The sequence below is a fragment of the Leiobunum rupestre genome, chromosome 6 (genome assembly GCF_980474605.1).
Source record: "Leiobunum rupestre chromosome 6, qqLeiRupe1.1.hap1, whole genome shotgun sequence".
In the NCBI taxonomy this organism is placed as follows: domain Eukaryota; kingdom Metazoa; phylum Arthropoda; class Arachnida; order Opiliones; family Sclerosomatidae; genus Leiobunum; species Leiobunum rupestre.
In genome coordinates this window covers 4,500,000-4,515,056 of record NC_143389.1, presented here as the reverse complement: position 1 = coordinate 4,515,056, position 15,057 = coordinate 4,500,000, and the positions used below count along the sequence as shown (strand labels likewise).

Sequence of the window (15,057 nt, the reverse complement as noted above, 5' to 3'; positions counted from 1 at the left end):
CCTAACATTAATAGTATTAAACTTAATATGATATATCTTTTGTTAAAGTAGATTAGGAATTTATAATTTTAATATTTATAGAGGAGTTCGGATTTAAAATGTTATATTTTTTTAATAATGATCTCAAAGATCTGACTTTTGAAATGTTTGTTACTTTTTCTAAGTATCAATAAAACATGACATTAAATTTATATTGTGCCAAGGTTCATTTTTATATTTTACATAAACTACATCACCTAAAACAATTAATAGATAAAAGTTAGCTATATTATTTTGTTTAAAAAATATATCTCTGTCTCCGTTTTATTATTTAATTTCGTGGTTTGTTTTGATATTTTGTATTTTTGGGTTACTCCCCTAATCCATGCGGCTGTCCCATGATAAAACCTTCTATAAAACATTTTCCAAAAGTCCTTTTTTAGATTCAACTATTTAAATTACATTTAAGATTAAAATTTAGAACAAAAAATATATTTCACAATTAGAATTTGTTAATAAAATTTTAACTTTGGACTTCATTCCAAAACCAGAAAAGGCCATTTCAGAGTGGATTTTACCGCGGAAATGTTTTTGTTTAGAGATAAACGTTAGTTAGTTAGTTAGTTAGTTAGTTAGTTAGTTAATTAGTTAGTTAGTTAGTTAGTTAGTTAATTAGTTAGTTAGTTAGTTAGTTAGTTAGTTAGTTAGTTAGTTAGTTAGTTAGTAAGTAAGTAAGTAAGTAAGTAAGTAAGTAAGTAAGTAAGTTAGTACTATTTTAAGTACAAGCCTTAAGTAGAATAAAATGAAAACCAATTTTCTCGCCATTTTATTTTGTTCAATTTTGATACTAACATGTATTTTATTCACGGAAAGATGCTGCCAGTTGTTAAAAAAAGGCCAAGAGTTGACCGAAATAATATTATCGTCTGGGCGAACTTTTAATTGCATAAAAAAGCAGCGTCAAAATGATAGGATGAAGGTATTTTCCTGTTAAAAGACGCAAATCCCATCCCGCGAAAATAAATGAGTAGCCAACGGCACGCGGTGTTCCCAGGTGGTCTCCCTCCCAAGTACTGACCGCGCTCGACGCTGCTTAACTTCGGTGATCAGACGAGAACCGGTGTATTCAGCGTGATATGGCCGTTGCCGCTAGAGTGTAATTGATAGCGGTGGACAAGCCGCGACTAGCCAGGTCCTGGTAGGTTGGTGATCGCCGAGGGCCACCGGCTGCATGCGGCTCCAATAGAACGTTCTATACACTCTTTTTAGAAACGTTTACTGGGCGCCGATATTATCGTACAGACAACCAACGAGCAAGCCCTTTACCGCAGAAATTTCATCCCCCCCCCCCCCCCCCCCAAACCAGTTTTTTCATCACCCTCCCCGTAGACTGTAAGGTGATGGCGGTCGATTGGGAAGGCGCGTTTACGAATCTATAAAATTGGTGTGGTGTGCTTTCCCCCTTTGGAGTTCGGAGGAGGTGAAGGTTTGGCCGGTTTTTCGTCTTAGAGAAATATATTTATCTGGCAAACCCGTAAGAAATTGAGAGCAGTCAATTTTTATTAGTAGCGTAGTTGCTAGCCTAGGCTTCACATATTTCCGGCTTTGCTTTCCGCGCCTTTTTTCTTATTTTAAATGATTTTTGTAATAAATGTATGATGGCAAATAAGAAAAATTCTAGAAAATACTAGTCCCAAATCCACGTGTTTAAGATGAAACTTAGATCATGAAAATATCCTTAACCCCAAACATACTTCAACACCTAGGGTGCCTCCTACAACTCCTAAAAGGTACGTCTCTAAAATATTCATATAAAGACAGGACATAAGCCGAATTCTCTTAAACCAAAGAATAACAAAAGTTGTTAGTCCTGCTGAACCAGCTCTATAGTCTGTATGAAAAGTGACCGGTTATGGTCCACTTTTATAGAACGCTCTATTCGCTTATAATAAATTTTTCCTAAATGGTCATTTAAACGCGTTTGACGTTTCACGTAGAATCTAGTACACTTAATACGTTATTTATGGTCCTATAAACCACCATTTAGATTTTTTTTCCATACGGCCCGGTAAAGTGGCCCACTCTACTGTCTCTAGCCGATGACCCCAAAAGTGCCAGTCCGGGCCTGGCGGTGTACCTCTATTTCACGGATTCAAGATATCGTCTTCTCCTTTGTTCGCGCGATGGCTACAAACGTTGTCATCTCCCACCAGGACCAACATTCGGTGACGTAATTATGAAATATTTGAAATGCTCGAATTCTCTCTTTTTACTTTGTTAAACAGTGACGGCTCCTAGCGGGTTATCGCTTCTCGGCCTTTTGGCTAAGATCAAAGTGTAGTATCTGTTCTTATCAGCTTAATATCTGATACGGGTCCCATCGGGGCCCAAGATATTAAACTTATTTTTGGACGGCGGCGGAGTGGTCGGAGCTTGCTCCACCTCCGCCACGGGTCGGCCTGGTATTGCAGTAAATCCGGGATCGGCCCACTTCTCTCTTGAAATCAAAAATCAAACGCTCTTATAATGGCGCACTGCGCAACACAGTATTTCCGGGAAATGTTATTTGGCTGTCTTTATATATATTTCTTTATTATAATATATTGCCCCTCTGACGTCATAAGTGGTAAAATCCTTATTGTCGAATAGTTAATAATGAAGAATCGGAAAGATTCCAGTTTTTGAATTTTCTTTTACCTAGTTATACACTCTTTTTCGCGGTATTTTCACGGAGGATAGGAAGGGAGGCGAAGTAGGAGGGATGAATGGCGGCAAGATTGCGGCAGCTACGCTACGTCTAGCCGCCATTTTTCCGAAATTTTCCCGCCGCTAAGCTTCTTACAAGGATGCTGCCGCGTTCATCCCTCCTACTTCGCCTCCCTTCCTATCCTCCTTGGTATTTTCCTGGGCGCGTCCATGCTTGGTTTTCCCCCTTTCAGTCCTCTCCTCCATTATGGATACCCAAGGAGTGGATGCTAGACTCCCCGTTTAGGGCAGAGGCAATGGCCGACGAGCGGGAGGCAAGTAAGAGGGGTAAAATAAAGGCGCGAAAAGAGGTTGTTCTGTGTTATTCCTGTGGTTTTATTCGTAACCCAAGGTTCGTAAATCGTGCATGTTCTAAGTGGTTGGCTGAAGGAACCGGTTTTCATAACGTAAATTCGCGGGTTTCGGTATGGTGGGTAGAGACAGCGCGCCCCTCATTTTTAGGTCATTGGGTTCCAGCCAAGATGTTCCGCGTAAAGAGAAAACACGAAATAAGCCCCTCTCCATTTTTTCTCTCTTCCCGTCTTCCGTGGACAGTGAGTCGCCGCCGGGGGCCCGCCGCCCGCGGCAGCTACATTACCAAGATATAAAGTGGCAAGGCTTATTTTTGGTAAGTACAAAATCATTTATTATATATTGCTCTATAATTAACTATATTTGGAATTAAACATTTTTGTTCTATTTATCTCAAAGTCATGATTATTCCTAACATTAATAGTATTAAACTTAATATGATATATCTTTTGTTAAAGTAGATTAGGAATTTATAATTTTAATATTTATAGAGGAGTTCGGATTTAAAATGTTATATTTTTTTAATAATGATCTCAAAGATCTGACTTTTGAAATGTTTGTTACTTTTTCTAAGTATCAATAAAACATGACATTAAATTTATATTGTGCCAAGGTTCATTTTTATATTTTACATAAACTACATCACCTAAAACAATTAATAGATAAAAGTTAGCTATATTATTTTGTTTAAAAAATATATCTCTGTCTCCGTTTTATTATTTAATTTCGTGGTTTGTTTTGATATTTTGTATTTTTGGGTTACTCCCCTAATCCATGCGGCTGTCCCATGATAAAACCTTCTATAAAACATTTTCCAAAAGTCCTTTTTTAGATTCAACTATTTAAATTACATTTAAGATTAAAATTTAGAACAAAAAATATATTTCACAATTAGAATTTGTTAATAAAATTTTAACTTTGGACTTCATTCCAAAACCAGAAAAGGCCATTTCAGAGTGGATTTTACCGCGGAAATGTTTTTGTTTAGAGATAAACGTTAGTTAGTTAGTTAGTTAGTTAGTTAGTTAGTTAGTTAATTAGTTAGTTAGTTAGTTAGTTAGTTAATTAGTTAGTTAGTTAGTTAGTTAGTTAGTTAGTTAGTTAGTTAGTTAGTTAGTAAGTAAGTAAGTAAGTAAGTAAGTAAGTAAGTAAGTAAGTTAGTACTATTTTAAGTACAAGCCTTAAGTAGAATAAAATGAAAACCAATTTTCTCGCCATTTTATTTTGTTCAATTTTGATACTAACATGTATTTTATTCACGGAAAGATGCTGCCAGTTGTTAAAAAAAGGCCAAGAGTTGACCGAAATAATATTATCGTCTGGGCGAACTTTTAATTGCATAAAAAAGCAGCGTCAAAATGATAGGATGAAGGTATTTTCCTGTTAAAAGACGCAAATCCCATCCCGCGAAAATAAATGAGTAGCCAACGGCACGCGGTGTTCCCAGGTGGTCTCCCTCCCAAGTACTGACCGCGCTCGACGCTGCTTAACTTCGGTGATCAGACGAGAACCGGTGTATTCAGCGTGATATGGCCGTTGCCGCTAGAGTGTAATTGATAGCGGTGGACAAGCCGCGACTAGCCAGGTCCTGGTAGGTTGGTGATCGCCGAGGGCCACCGGCTGCATGCGGCTCCAATAGAACGTTCTATACACTCTTTTTAGAAACGTTTACTGGGCGCCGATATTATCGTACAGACAACCAACGAGCAAGCCCTTTACCGCAGAAATTTCATCCCCCCCCCCCCCCCAAACCAGTTTTTTCATCACCCTCCCCGTAGACTGTAAGGTGATGGCGGTCGATTGGGAAGGCGCGTTTACGAATCTATAAAATTGGTGTGGTGTGCTTTCCCCCTTTGGAGTTCGGAGGAGGTGAAGGTTTGGCCGGTTTTTCGTCTTAGAGAAATATATTTATCTGGCAAACCCGTAAGAAATTGAGAGCAGTCAATTTTTATTAGTAGCGTAGTTGCTAGCCTAGGCTTCACATATTTCCGGCTTTGCTTTCCGCGCCTTTTTTCTTATTTTAAATGATTTTTGTAATAAATGTATGATGGCAAATAAGAAAAATTCTAGAAAATACTAGTCCCAAATCCACGTGTTTAAGATGAAACTTAGATCATGAAAATATCCTTAACCCCAAACATACTTCAACACCTAGGGTGCCTCCTACAACTCCTAAAAGGTACGTCTCTAAAATATTCATATAAAGACAGGACATAAGCCGAATTCTCTTAAACCAAAGAATAACAAAAGTTGTTAGTCCTGCTGAACCAGCTCTATAGTCTGTATGAAAAGTGACCGGTTATGGTCCACTTTTATAGAACGCTCTATTCGCTTATAATAAATTTTTCCTAAATGGTCATTTAAACGCGTTTGACGTTTCACGTAGAATCTAGTACACTTAATACGTTATTTATGGTCCTATAAACCACCATTTAGATTTTTTTTCCATACGGCCCGGTAAAGTGGCCCACTCTACTGTCTCTAGCCGATGACCCCAAAAGTGCCAGTCCGGGCCTGGCGGTGTACCTCTATTTCACGGATTCAAGATATCGTCTTCTCCTTTGTTCGCGCGATGGCTACAAACGTTGTCATCTCCCACCAGGACCAACATTCGGTGACGTAATTATGAAATATTTGAAATGCTCGAATTCTCTCTTTTTACTTTGTTAAACAGTGACGGCTCCTAGCGGGTTATCGCTTCTCGGCCTTTTGGCTAAGATCAAAGTGTAGTATCTGTTCTTATCAGCTTAATATCTGATACGGGTCCCATCGGGGCCCAAGATATTAAACTTATTTTTGGACGGCGGCGGAGTGGTCGGAGCTTGCTCCACCTCCGCCACGGGTCGGCCTGGTATTGCAGTAAATCCGGGATCGGCCCACTTCTCTCTTGAAATCAAAAATCAAACGCTCTTATAATGGCGCACTGCGCAACACAGTATTTCCGGGAAATGTTATTTGGCTGTCTTTATATATATTTCTTTATTATAATATATTGCCCCTCTGACGTCATAAGTGGTAAAATCCTTATTGTCGAATAGTTAATAATGAAGAATCGGAAAGATTCCAGTTTTTGAATTTTCTTTTACCTAGTTATACACTCTTTTTCGCGGTATTTTCACGGAGGATAGGAAGGGAGGCGAAGTAGGAGGGATGAATGGCGGCAAGATTGCGGCAGCTACGCTACGTCTAGCCGCCATTTTTCCGAAATTTTCCCGCCGCTAAGCTTCTTACAAGGATGCTGCCGCGTTCATCCCTCCTACTTCGCCTCCCTTCCTATCCTCCTTGGTATTTTCCTGGGCGCGTCCATGCTTGGTTTTCCCCCTTTCAGTCCTCTCCTCCATTATGGATACCCAAGGAGTGGATGCTAGACTCCCCGTTTAGGGCAGAGGCAATGGCCGACGAGCGGGAGGCAAGTAAGAGGGGTAAAATAAAGGCGCGAAAAGAGGTTGTTCTGTGTTATTCCTGTGGTTTTATTCGTAACCCAAGGTTCGTAAATCGTGCATGTTCTAAGTGGTTGGCTGAAGGAACCGGTTTTCATAACGTAAATTCGCGGGTTTCGGTATGGTGGGTAGAGACAGCGCGCCCCTCATTTTTAGGTCATTGGGTTCCAGCCAAGATGTTCCGCGTAAAGAGAAAACACGAAATAAGCCCCTCTCCATTTTTTCTCTCTTCCCGTCTTCCGTGGACAGTGAGTCGCCGCCGGGGGCCCGCCGCCCGCGGCAGCTACATTACCAAGATATAAAGTGGCAAGGCTTATTTTTGGTAAGTACAAAATCATTTATTATATATTGCTCTATAATTAACTATATTTGGAATTAAACATTTTTGTTCTATTTATCTCAAAGTCATGATTATTCCTAACATTAATAGTATTAAACTTAATATGATATATCTTTTGTTAAAGTAGATTAGGAATTTATAATTTTAATATTTATAGAGGAGTTCGGATTTAAAATGTTATATTTTTTTAATAATGATCTCAAAGATCTGACTTTTGAAATGTTTGTTACTTTTTCTAAGTATCAATAAAACATGACATTAAATTTATATTGTGCCAAGGTTCATTTTTATATTTTACATAAACTACATCACCTAAAACAATTAATAGATAAAAGTTAGCTATATTATTTTGTTTAAAAAATATATCTCTGTCTCCGTTTTATTATTTAATTTCGTGGTTTGTTTTGATATTTTGTATTTTTGGGTTACTCCCCTAATCCATGCGGCTGTCCCATGATAAAACCTTCTATAAAACATTTTCCAAAAGTCCTTTTTTAGATTCAACTATTTAAATTACATTTAAGATTAAAATTTAGAACAAAAAATATATTTCACAATTAGAATTTGTTAATAAAATTTTAACTTTGGACTTCATTCCAAAACCAGAAAAGGCCATTTCAGAGTGGATTTTACCGCGGAAATGTTTTTGTTTAGAGATAAACGTTAGTTAGTTAGTTAGTTAGTTAGTTAGTTAGTTAGTTAATTAGTTAGTTAGTTAGTTAGTTAGTTAATTAGTTAGTTAGTTAGTTAGTTAGTTAGTTAGTTAGTTAGTTAGTTAGTTAGTAAGTAAGTAAGTAAGTAAGTAAGTAAGTAAGTAAGTAAGTTAGTACTATTTTAAGTACAAGCCTTAAGTAGAATAAAATGAAAACCAATTTTCTCGCCATTTTATTTTGTTCAATTTTGATACTAACATGTATTTTATTCACGGAAAGATGCTGCCAGTTGTTAAAAAAAGGCCAAGAGTTGACCGAAATAATATTATCGTCTGGGCGAACTTTTAATTGCATAAAAAAGCAGCGTCAAAATGATAGGATGAAGGTATTTTCCTGTTAAAAGACGCAAATCCCATCCCGCGAAAATAAATGAGTAGCCAACGGCACGCGGTGTTCCCAGGTGGTCTCCCTCCCAAGTACTGACCGCGCTCGACGCTGCTTAACTTCGGTGATCAGACGAGAACCGGTGTATTCAGCGTGATATGGCCGTTGCCGCTAGAGTGTAATTGATAGCGGTGGACAAGCCGCGACTAGCCAGGTCCTGGTAGGTTGGTGATCGCCGAGGGCCACCGGCTGCATGCGGCTCCAATAGAACGTTCTATACACTCTTTTTAGAAACGTTTACTGGGCGCCGATATTATCGTACAGACAACCAACGAGCAAGCCCTTTACCGCAGAAATTTCATCCCCCCCCCCCCCCCAAACCAGTTTTTTCATCACCCTCCCCGTAGACTGTAAGGTGATGGCGGTCGATTGGGAAGGCGCGTTTACGAATCTATAAAATTGGTGTGGTGTGCTTTCCCCCTTTGGAGTTCGGAGGAGGTGAAGGTTTGGCCGGTTTTTCGTCTTAGAGAAATATATTTATCTGGCAAACCCGTAAGAAATTGAGAGCAGTCAATTTTTATTAGTAGCGTAGTTGCTAGCCTAGGCTTCACATATTTCCGGCTTTGCTTTCCGCGCCTTTTTTCTTATTTTAAATGATTTTTGTAATAAATGTATGATGGCAAATAAGAAAAATTCTAGAAAATACTAGTCCCAAATCCACGTGTTTAAGATGAAACTTAGATCATGAAAATATCCTTAACCCCAAACATACTTCAACACCTAGGGTGCCTCCTACAACTCCTAAAAGGTACGTCTCTAAAATATTCATATAAAGACAGGACATAAGCCGAATTCTCTTAAACCAAAGAATAACAAAAGTTGTTAGTCCTGCTGAACCAGCTCTATAGTCTGTATGAAAAGTGACCGGTTATGGTCCACTTTTATAGAACGCTCTATTCGCTTATAATAAATTTTTCCTAAATGGTCATTTAAACGCGTTTGACGTTTCACGTAGAATCTAGTACACTTAATACGTTATTTATGGTCCTATAAACCACCATTTAGATTTTTTTTCCATACGGCCCGGTAAAGTGGCCCACTCTACTGTCTCTAGCCGATGACCCCAAAAGTGCCAGTCCGGGCCTGGCGGTGTACCTCTATTTCACGGATTCAAGATATCGTCTTCTCCTTTGTTCGCGCGATGGCTACAAACGTTGTCATCTCCCACCAGGACCAACATTCGGTGACGTAATTATGAAATATTTGAAATGCTCGAATTCTCTCTTTTTACTTTGTTAAACAGTGACGGCTCCTAGCGGGTTATCGCTTCTCGGCCTTTTGGCTAAGATCAAAGTGTAGTATCTGTTCTTATCAGCTTAATATCTGATACGGGTCCCATCGGGGCCCAAGATATTAAACTTATTTTTGGACGGCGGCGGAGTGGTCGGAGCTTGCTCCACCTCCGCCACGGGTCGGCCTGGTATTGCAGTAAATCCGGGATCGGCCCACTTCTCTCTTGAAATCAAAAATCAAACGCTCTTATAATGGCGCACTGCGCAACACAGTATTTCCGGGAAATGTTATTTGGCTGTCTTTATATATATTTCTTTATTATAATATATTGCCCCTCTGACGTCATAAGTGGTAAAATCCTTATTGTCGAATAGTTAATAATGAAGAATCGGAAAGATTCCAGTTTTTGAATTTTCTTTTACCTAGTTATACACTCTTTTTCGCGGTATTTTCACGGAGGATAGGAAGGGAGGCGAAGTAGGAGGGATGAATGGCGGCAAGATTGCGGCAGCTACGCTACGTCTAGCCGCCATTTTTCCGAAATTTTCCCGCCGCTAAGCTTCTTACAAGGATGCTGCCGCGTTCATCCCTCCTACTTCGCCTCCCTTCCTATCCTCCTTGGTATTTTCCTGGGCGCGTCCATGCTTGGTTTTCCCCCTTTCAGTCCTCTCCTCCATTATGGATACCCAAGGAGTGGATGCTAGACTCCCCGTTTAGGGCAGAGGCAATGGCCGACGAGCGGGAGGCAAGTAAGAGGGGTAAAATAAAGGCGCGAAAAGAGGTTGTTCTGTGTTATTCCTGTGGTTTTATTCGTAACCCAAGGTTCGTAAATCGTGCATGTTCTAAGTGGTTGGCTGAAGGAACCGGTTTTCATAACGTAAATTCGCGGGTTTCGGTATGGTGGGTAGAGACAGCGCGCCCCTCATTTTTAGGTCATTGGGTTCCAGCCAAGATGTTCCGCGTAAAGAGAAAACACGAAATAAGCCCCTCTCCATTTTTTCTCTCTTCCCGTCTTCCGTGGACAGTGAGTCGCCGCCGGGGGCCCGCCGCCCGCGGCAGCTACATTACCAAGATATAAAGTGGCAAGGCTTATTTTTGGTAAGTACAAAATCATTTATTATATATTGCTCTATAATTAACTATATTTGGAATTAAACATTTTTGTTCTATTTATCTCAAAGTCATGATTATTCCTAACATTAATAGTATTAAACTTAATATGATATATCTTTTGTTAAAGTAGATTAGGAATTTATAATTTTAATATTTATAGAGGAGTTCGGATTTAAAATGTTATATTTTTTTAATAATGATCTCAAAGATCTGACTTTTGAAATGTTTGTTACTTTTTCTAAGTATCAATAAAACATGACATTAAATTTATATTGTGCCAAGGTTCATTTTTATATTTTACATAAACTACATCACCTAAAACAATTAATAGATAAAAGTTAGCTATATTATTTTGTTTAAAAAATATATCTCTGTCTCCGTTTTATTATTTAATTTCGTGGTTTGTTTTGATATTTTGTATTTTTGGGTTACTCCCCTAATCCATGCGGCTGTCCCATGATAAAACCTTCTATAAAACATTTTCCAAAAGTCCTTTTTTAGATTCAACTATTTAAATTACATTTAAGATTAAAATTTAGAACAAAAAATATATTTCACAATTAGAATTTGTTAATAAAATTTTAACTTTGGACTTCATTCCAAAACCAGAAAAGGCCATTTCAGAGTGGATTTTACCGCGGAAATGTTTTTGTTTAGAGATAAACGTTAGTTAGTTAGTTAGTTAGTTAGTTAGTTAGTTAGTTAATTAGTTAGTTAGTTAGTTAGTTAGTTAATTAGTTAGTTAGTTAGTTAGTTAGTTAGTTAGTTAGTTAGTTAGTTAGTTAGTAAGTAAGTAAGTAAGTAAGTAAGTAAGTAAGTAAGTAAGTTAGTACTATTTTAAGTACAAGCCTTAAGTAGAATAAAATGAAAACCAATTTTCTCGCCATTTTATTTTGTTCAATTTTGATACTAACATGTATTTTATTCACGGAAAGATGCTGCCAGTTGTTAAAAAAAGGCCAAGAGTTGACCGAAATAATATTATCGTCTGGGCGAACTTTTAATTGCATAAAAAAGCAGCGTCAAAATGATAGGATGAAGGTATTTTCCTGTTAAAAGACGCAAATCCCATCCCGCGAAAATAAATGAGTAGCCAACGGCACGCGGTGTTCCCAGGTGGTCTCCCTCCCAAGTACTGACCGCGCTCGACGCTGCTTAACTTCGGTGATCAGACGAGAACCGGTGTATTCAGCGTGATATGGCCGTTGCCGCTAGAGTGTAATTGATAGCGGTGGACAAGCCGCGACTAGCCAGGTCCTGGTAGGTTGGTGATCGCCGAGGGCCACCGGCTGCATGCGGCTCCAATAGAACGTTCTATACACTCTTTTTAGAAACGTTTACTGGGCGCCGATATTATCGTACAGACAACCAACGAGCAAGCCCTTTACCGCAGAAATTTCATCCCCCCCCCCCCCCCAAACCAGTTTTTTCATCACCCTCCCCGTAGACTGTAAGGTGATGGCGGTCGATTGGGAAGGCGCGTTTACGAATCTATAAAATTGGTGTGGTGTGCTTTCCCCCTTTGGAGTTCGGAGGAGGTGAAGGTTTGGCCGGTTTTTCGTCTTAGAGAAATATATTTATCTGGCAAACCCGTAAGAAATTGAGAGCAGTCAATTTTTATTAGTAGCGTAGTTGCTAGCCTAGGCTTCACATATTTCCGGCTTTGCTTTCCGCGCCTTTTTTCTTATTTTAAATGATTTTTGTAATAAATGTATGATGGCAAATAAGAAAAATTCTAGAAAATACTAGTCCCAAATCCACGTGTTTAAGATGAAACTTAGATCATGAAAATATCCTTAACCCCAAACATACTTCAACACCTAGGGTGCCTCCTACAACTCCTAAAAGGTACGTCTCTAAAATATTCATATAAAGACAGGACATAAGCCGAATTCTCTTAAACCAAAGAATAACAAAAGTTGTTAGTCCTGCTGAACCAGCTCTATAGTCTGTATGAAAAGTGACCGGTTATGGTCCACTTTTATAGAACGCTCTATTCGCTTATAATAAATTTTTCCTAAATGGTCATTTAAACGCGTTTGACGTTTCACGTAGAATCTAGTACACTTAATACGTTATTTATGGTCCTATAAACCACCATTTAGATTTTTTTTCCATACGGCCCGGTAAAGTGGCCCACTCTACTGTCTCTAGCCGATGACCCCAAAAGTGCCAGTCCGGGCCTGGCGGTGTACCTCTATTTCACGGATTCAAGATATCGTCTTCTCCTTTGTTCGCGCGATGGCTACAAACGTTGTCATCTCCCACCAGGACCAACATTCGGTGACGTAATTATGAAATATTTGAAATGCTCGAATTCTCTCTTTTTACTTTGTTAAACAGTGACGGCTCCTAGCGGGTTATCGCTTCTCGGCCTTTTGGCTAAGATCAAAGTGTAGTATCTGTTCTTATCAGCTTAATATCTGATACGGGTCCCATCGGGGCCCAAGATATTAAACTTATTTTTGGACGGCGGCGGAGTGGTCGGAGCTTGCTCCACCTCCGCCACGGGTCGGCCTGGTATTGCAGTAAATCCGGGATCGGCCCACTTCTCTCTTGAAATCAAAAATCAAACGCTCTTATAATGGCGCACTGCGCAACACAGTATTTCCGGGAAATGTTATTTGGCTGTCTTTATATATATTTCTTTATTATAATATATTGCCCCTCTGACGTCATAAGTGGTAAAATCCTTATTGTCGAATAGTTAATAATGAAGAATCGGAAAGATTCCAGTTTTTGAATTTTCTTTTACCTAGTTATACACTCTTTTTCGCGGTATTTTCACGGAGGATAGGAAGGGAGGCGAAGTAGGAGGGATGAATGGCGGCAAGATTGCGGCAGCTACGCTACGTCTAGCCGCCATTTTTCCGAAATTTTCCCGCCGCTAAGCTTCTTACAAGGATGCTGCCGCGTTCATCCCTCCTACTTCGCCTCCCTTCCTATCCTCCTTGGTATTTTCCTGGGCGCGTCCATGCTTGGTTTTCCCCCTTTCAGTCCTCTCCTCCATTATGGATACCCAAGGAGTGGATGCTAGACTCCCCGTTTAGGGCAGAGGCAATGGCCGACGAGCGGGAGGCAAGTAAGAGGGGTAAAATAAAGGCGCGAAAAGAGGTTGTTCTGTGTTATTCCTGTGGTTTTATTCGTAACCCAAGGTTCGTAAATCGTGCATGTTCTAAGTGGTTGGCTGAAGGAACCGGTTTTCATAACGTAAATTCGCGGGTTTCGGTATGGTGGGTAGAGACAGCGCGCCCCTCATTTTTAGGTCATTGGGTTCCAGCCAAGATGTTCCGCGTAAAGAGAAAACACGAAATAAGCCCCTCTCCATTTTTTCTCTCTTCCCGTCTTCCGTGGACAGTGAGTCGCCGCCGGGGGCCCGCCGCCCGCGGCAGCTACATTACCAAGATATAAAGTGGCAAGGCTTATTTTTGGTAAGTACAAAATCATTTATTATATATTGCTCTATAATTAACTATATTTGGAATTAAACATTTTTGTTCTATTTATCTCAAAGTCATGATTATTCCTAACATTAATAGTATTAAACTTAATATGATATATCTTTTGTTAAAGTAGATTAGGAATTTATAATTTTAATATTTATAGAGGAGTTCGGATTTAAAATGTTATATTTTTTTAATAATGATCTCAAAGATCTGACTTTTGAAATGTTTGTTACTTTTTCTAAGTATCAATAAAACATGACATTAAATTTATATTGTGCCAAGGTTCATTTTTATATTTTACATAAACTACATCACCTAAAACAATTAATAGATAAAAGTTAGCTATATTATTTTGTTTAAAAAATATATCTCTGTCTCCGTTTTATTATTTAATTTCGTGGTTTGTTTTGATATTTTGTATTTTTGGGTTACTCCCCTAATCCATGCGGCTGTCCCATGATAAAACCTTCTATAAAACATTTTCCAAAAGTCCTTTTTTAGATTCAACTATTTAAATTACATTTAAGATTAAAATTTAGAACAAAAAATATATTTCACAATTAGAATTTGTTAATAAAATTTTAACTTTGGACTTCATTCCAAAACCAGAAAAGGCCATTTCAGAGTGGATTTTACCGCGGAAATGTTTTTGTTTAGAGATAAACGTTAGTTAGTTAGTTAGTTAGTTAGTTAGTTAGTTAGTTAATTAGTTAGTTAGTTAGTTAGTTAGTTAATTAGTTAGTTAGTTAGTTAGTTAGTTAGTTAGTTAGTTAGTTAGTTAGTTAGTAAGTAAGTAAGTAAGTAAGTAAGTAAGTAAGTAAGTAAGTTAGTACTATTTTAAGTACAAGCCTTAAGTAGAATAAAATGAAAACCAATTTTCTCGCCATTTTATTTTGTTCAATTTTGATACTAACATGTATTTTATTCACGGAAAGATGCTGCCAGTTGTTAAAAAAAGGCCAAGAGTTGACCGAAATAATATTATCGTCTGGGCGAACTTTTAATTGCATAAAAAAGCAGCGTCAAAATGATAGGATGAAGGTATTTTCCTGTTAAAAGACGCAAATCCCATCCCGCGAAAATAAATGAGTAGCCAACGGCACGCGGTGTTCCCAGGTGGTCTCCCTCCCAAGTACTGACCGCGCTCGACGCTGCTTAACTTCGGTGATCAGACGAGAACCGGTGTATTCAGCGTGATATGGCCGTTGCCGCTAGAGTGTAATTGATAGCGGTGGACAAGCCGCGACTAGCCAGGTCCTGGTAGGTTGGTGATCGCCGAGGGCCACCGGCTGCATGCGGCTCCAATAGAACGTTCTATACACTCTTTTTAGAAACGTTTACTGGGCGCCGAT

The 15,057-nt window shown here is 38.8% G+C and overlaps 9 non-coding genes across 9 annotated transcripts; 4 read left to right on the top strand and 5 right to left on the bottom strand.

The window, feature by feature from the left end:
* Window positions 1–1,008: 1,008 nt before the first annotated feature.
* Window positions 1,009–1,127, bottom strand: LOC149938758 (5S ribosomal RNA). Its single transcript, XR_016482159.1, has one exon. It is a non-coding gene; the product is annotated as a 5S ribosomal RNA (ribosomal RNA).
* A 1,156-nt stretch (window positions 1,128–2,283) lies between these two features.
* On the top strand, window positions 2,284–2,475 carry LOC149938757 (U2 spliceosomal RNA). The gene has a single exon (XR_016481560.1). It is a non-coding gene; the product is annotated as a U2 spliceosomal RNA (small nuclear RNA).
* Window positions 2,476–4,458: 1,983 nt separating this feature from the next.
* Window positions 4,459–4,577, bottom strand: LOC149938756 (5S ribosomal RNA). Its single transcript, XR_016482158.1, has one exon. It is a non-coding gene; the product is annotated as a 5S ribosomal RNA (ribosomal RNA).
* Window positions 4,578–5,729: 1,152 nt separating this feature from the next.
* LOC149938755 (U2 spliceosomal RNA) lies at window positions 5,730–5,921 on the top strand. The gene has a single exon (XR_016481559.1). It is a non-coding gene; the product is annotated as a U2 spliceosomal RNA (small nuclear RNA).
* A 1,983-nt stretch (window positions 5,922–7,904) lies between these two features.
* LOC149938754 (5S ribosomal RNA) lies at window positions 7,905–8,023 on the bottom strand. Its single transcript, XR_016482156.1, has one exon. It is a non-coding gene; the product is annotated as a 5S ribosomal RNA (ribosomal RNA).
* A 1,152-nt stretch (window positions 8,024–9,175) lies between these two features.
* On the top strand, window positions 9,176–9,367 carry LOC149938753 (U2 spliceosomal RNA). Its single transcript, XR_016481558.1, has one exon. It is a non-coding gene; the product is annotated as a U2 spliceosomal RNA (small nuclear RNA).
* Window positions 9,368–11,350: 1,983 nt separating this feature from the next.
* LOC149938752 (5S ribosomal RNA) lies at window positions 11,351–11,469 on the bottom strand. Its single transcript, XR_016482155.1, has one exon. It is a non-coding gene; the product is annotated as a 5S ribosomal RNA (ribosomal RNA).
* A 1,152-nt stretch (window positions 11,470–12,621) lies between these two features.
* Window positions 12,622–12,813, top strand: LOC149938751 (U2 spliceosomal RNA). The gene has a single exon (XR_016481556.1). It is a non-coding gene; the product is annotated as a U2 spliceosomal RNA (small nuclear RNA).
* Window positions 12,814–14,796: 1,983 nt separating this feature from the next.
* Window positions 14,797–14,915, bottom strand: LOC149938750 (5S ribosomal RNA). Its single transcript, XR_016482154.1, has one exon. It is a non-coding gene; the product is annotated as a 5S ribosomal RNA (ribosomal RNA).
* Between the last annotated feature and the right edge of the window lie 142 nt (window positions 14,916–15,057).